This window comes from Echinops telfairi, unplaced genomic scaffold (genome assembly GCF_000313985.2).
Source record: "Echinops telfairi isolate 266 unplaced genomic scaffold, ASM31398v2 ScPeMD7_3533;HRSCAF=4204_1, whole genome shotgun sequence".
Classification (NCBI taxonomy): Eukaryota; Metazoa; Chordata; class Mammalia; order Afrosoricida; family Tenrecidae; genus Echinops; species Echinops telfairi.
The window spans coordinates 18,263,854-18,268,966 of NW_022107432.1; positions in this window are offsets into that span (position 1 = coordinate 18,263,854).

Genomic DNA, 5,113 nt, shown 5'->3' on the forward strand with positions numbered 1-5,113 from the left:
TGGGGGGGCTGGTTTGTTTTGTTTTTGTCAGTGGATTGTCGTTGTTTTGTTTTCTTTTGTTGCTTGGTTTTGCTCTGCCTTGATTTTGTGCGTGCTATTATCTCCATAGATCTATCTAAATAAGATAAGCTGGATGAAAAATCTGGAGGAGAAAACAATGGGACCAACAGTTCCGGGGAGACATGGGAGAGGGGGAGGTGGGGGGAAAGGAACAAACCCAGGGAGAAGGGAACAATAAGTGATCCAAATCGGTGGTGAGGAGGGTGTAGGAGGCCTGGTAGTGATTGAGCAAGAGCAATGTAACCGAGAGGAATTACTGAAACCCAAATGAAGGCTGAGCATGATCGTGGGACAAGAGGAAAGTAAAAGGAAATAGAGGAAAGAACTAGGAGGCAAAGGGCATTTATAGAGGTCTAAATAATGGCATGTACTTATGTAAGTACATTTTTATATGAGGATGGGGAAATAGATCTATGTGCATATAGCTATAGGTTTAGTATTAAGATAGAAAAGAAAATGTTCTGAAATTGATTGTGGTGTTAATGGCACAAAAGTTCATAGTATGGTCTAATGATTAAATTGCCTGATATATGAAGTATATACCAATAAAATTGTGAAAACAAATAGATAATTAAAAATAGAAAAAAAGTTTGCTCCAGATCACAGTGACTGAATCATAGTACAACAGAATGAAACATTGATTGATCTTGCTCTACCCTCACAATTGTTGTTATGCTTGAGCATAGTGCTGCAACTGCTGTGTCAATCCACCGCATGGAGGCTCTTCCTCTTTTTCAATGACCTTCTACTTCTTCAAGGACAGGTCTCTCCTGGTAACATATCCAAAAATGTGAGACAAATCTCACATTCTCGCAAAAGACTTCTAAGGAGGCTTCTGGTTGTACTTGCTGTACTTCCTCCAAGATAGATGTTTGTTCTTCTGCAGTCTATGGTACTTCGAATGTCCCTCACCAGAACCATAATTCAAATGCATTAATTTTTCTGGAGCATTCTTTTTTTTTTTTTTTAGCATTCTTTATTCATCATCCAGTTTTCAAAGCATCTGAGCAATTGAAAGTACCATGACTTGGGTCGGGTGTGCCTTAGTCCTCAAATGACAAACTTACTCTTTAACATTATAAAGAGGTCTTGTGTAGAAGCAATGAATTGTTGGATTTCTTAACTGTTGCTTCCATGAGCATTTACATTAATTGCAGATCCAAGTAAAATTAAATCCTTGACAACTTCAATTTTTATAGTGATGTGGATTGATTCAGTTGTGATGATTTTTGTTTCCTTTATATTGAATGAAATCCATACTGAAGCCTGTAGTCTTTCATATTCATCAAGTACTTCAAGTACTTCTTACCTTTCGCAAGCAAGGTGGTGTTATTTGTATATAGACAGTTGTTAAACTTTACTTAAATCCTGAAAAAAAAAAAAAAGATAGCAGGTGGACACTGGGCCTCCTTTCAAGTACTCCCTCAATGCAAGAATACTTTGTTCTATTAAACTGGCATTCCCTGATGCTCACCTTCCAGATATGATGGCTGACGACAAATGGGTGAATAAGCAAATGTGGTGAAGAAAGCTGAAGGTGCTTGGCTATCAAAATATTTAGTGTTTGGGGTCTTTCAAGGTTTGCAGAAAAACAAGCGGCCATCTAGCTCAGAAGCAATGAAGCAGACATGGAAGAAGCACACCAGCCTGTGCGATCACTAGGTGTCAAAGGGATGAGGTAGCAGGCATCAAAGAACAAAAAAATCATAACATTGTAAATGAGGGGGAGTGCGGTGTGAGGACCCAGAGCCCATCTGTAGGCAATTGGAATCCCCTTATGGAGGACCATGGGGAGATGAGCCAGTCAGGGTGCAGTGTAGCAATGATGAAACATACAACTTTCCTCTAGTTCCTAAATGCTTCTTTCCCCACCCCCTCTACCTATAATGATCCCAATTCTACCTCACAAATCCCGCTAGACCAGAGGATGTACACTGACTGGTACAGATAAGAACTGGAAACACAGGGAATCCAGGGCGGATGATCCCTTCAGGACCAGTGCTGAGAGTGGCGATACTGGGAGGGTGGAGGGAGGGTTGGGTAGAAAGGGGGAACCAATTACAAGGATCTACATGTGACCTCCTCCCTGGGGAATGGACAACAGAAAAGTGGGTGAAGGAAGACGTCGGACAGTGTAAGATATGACAAAATAATAATTTATAAATTATCAAGGGTTCATGAGGGAGGTGGGAGCGGGGAGGGAGGGGAAAAAATGAGGACCTGATGCCGGGGGCTTAAGTGGAGAACAAATGTTTTGAGAATGATGAGGGCAATGAATGTACAAATGTGCTTTACATAACTGATGTATGCATGGATTGTGATAAGAGTTGTATGAACCCCTAATAAAATGATTTTTTAAAAAGAAAGAAAACGGCCAGGAAAGTTGCACAACAGATTGTTTTTTTCATCACAATAAAGCACCTGCTCATTCTTTGAATGAAGACCTTCATTCTTTGAAGGTCATATACACTAGCCCACAAGAACTCTCCTGGGAAACCAGAAGGCATCCAGCGTAGAGTTCCGATCTTTGCCCCTTAAAACTCTATTTCACACACACACACACACACACACACACACACACACGAAAGGAACATGATGGAGTCCCTTAATTAATCTTGTCAAAACTGCTGCTTTGACATGATATCAATGGAAAGGGCTAAGCATTCTCCAGGGAAGGGTTCCAAAAAGTCAAGTTCTCACTCATGGAAGCCCGATAGGACAGGGGAGAAGTGTCCCTGTGGTTTCAGACACTGACACTCTTTGGGAGAATAGGAAACCTTGTTTCTCTCCCAAAAAGCAGCTAGTGGTTTCAAACTGCTGACTTGGCTGGTACCAGCCCAGTGCAGAACCCCTACGCCATGAGGGAGGCGAACACACAGCCTTTGGAAGCATATAGACTTAGAGGGAGGATATGTTGGGGAGCAGTAGGTGTGCATTTTGATATTTTTAAAAATCAAACTTCATGATTTTCATACAACATATATATTTAAAGAAATAAACTGTTTACAGTTGCTATCTTTTATCTGGCACACAAACTTGTGGGAACCTGTGATCCTGTGATATAATTTTATTCATTAAGCAGTGCACTGTGGGAAAAAACCCAAAAAAACTATCAGTCAGGCTTCAGTCCAAAAAGTCAAGCAATTCACTATAGTACAAGGATGAGGGGCTCTCGTGGAGGGACTTCGAGACTTGCACCTCTGTCGGAAGGGCTGGGGGAGCAACCATCAGAAGGCTGAGTGCCTGCAGCTCCAGGCAGGGGGTGCCCAAAGGCTCCTCGCCCATCACAGACCCTTGGGGAAACCCCTGCCAACTCTCTGAGCTTCAGGAGGAGCGGAGGCAAGAAGGGTACACGTGCACAGAAAGACGCAGCTGTGTCTGACAGAATGCTTTGAAGCGAGTGGTCCCAAGGCGCGGCACCGCCCCCTGTGGCCTACAGCTCAGGAGTGGGTGACTGATGGGAGTTCATCACAGGCTTTTCCATCCACTAGCAGCCTGGGCACCATCACTTACCTCCAACTGCATTCGGAAAATAGCAGCGCCCCTCTTTTGCCTTCCAGTGCCTCCCCTAACTCAAACAAAGGGGATTCTAGGGCATACACTTTCTGGCTTCTCATCTGAATACAGCGAAGAGCAAAAGTGATAGTAATGCTATGTAGATAAAAACAATGTAACCAGACACCCCAGCCCACCCCCGAAAAATATACAGACCACAACTGTGGTAAATGGTGTGAGGAGACTGGAACCAGGGAGGGAGGGAGACATGTCACCTCCTTTGACTTCCCCATTGCCAGGAGGCAGAGGTCAGACCTACCTTCACCCTCTGTCATTCTTTACCTACTTGGGCACCGACTGTTCCTCCCAGGGCCCTCTACTTGTACGCTGGGTTTGATAATTCATTGGAATGGCCACACAGGACTCACAGACAAAACGCACAATTAAGGTGTTTTGGGCAGGGAAGGAGATCATGACAAACTATAGATAGCCTTGAGAAGACTGGAAATTCGAGAACAATTCAGAGTGCCCACGCTGAACCTGTACATGCATCAAGAGGCAGCTAAGCAAACAAGACAAGGGAATACCGCATGGTGCACAATCAAGAAAGGTCTGCCTCAGGGTTATATACACCCATCATATTTATTCAATCTGTATGCTGAGCAAATACTCAGAGAAGCTAAATCATATGAAGAAGATTGGAAGAAGGCTTATTAAGAACCTCTGATATGCAGAGATTTGGAGCCTTCAATATGGATTACCTCTCAGTGTAAAGAAAACCCAAATCTTCGCCATTGGGCCAATAGATAACAATATGACAAACGGAGACAGCTTGACATTGTTAAAGATTTCATCTTGCTTGGACACACAATCAATGCTCATGGAATCATCTGTCAAGAGATTAAACAATGCATTGCATTAAGTAAATGTGACGCACGAAATCTCTTTAAGGTGTGGAAAAGCAAGAGGTTTACTTTGAGGACTAATGCGCACCTGACCCCAGCCACGGTGGGTGTTCTCAATCACTTCATTTGAATGCAAAAGTTGTACATTGCATAAGAAACACAGAAGAAGAATGAATGTGCTCGGATTATGGTGCTGGAGAAAAGTACCATACTATGGACGGCCGCTACCCCCAAGGAAACAAAGAATGCAATTTGGCCAAAACTTGATCCCACGGGGGTGGGGTGGGGGTGGGGGCCAAGATCCACAAACAGGAGGGATTGGCCGGGATGCTGTCACTCTTCTGACGTGGGAGGCTGTGCAACGAGGTTTAGTGTGTTCTTCTTTGAATGCATTACACTTAGCAAATGAGAGGGAATCGTACATAAGAAATGTAAAATTGAGAGAGAGAAGGGTCACAGCCTTAGAAACCTTCCCGTCTCCTGACCCATCAGACCTGCTTCGAGGGACTGTAGGAGGAAAACCAAAATCAAAGCGAACTTCCATTGTGTGTGTGTGTGTGCGTGTGTGACATATAAGCTAGTTTCAGACAAGCGCTTTACCCCACCTTAATCTTGCCCATTAGAATGACAGAGGGCTCTCTCCAAAATAGGAT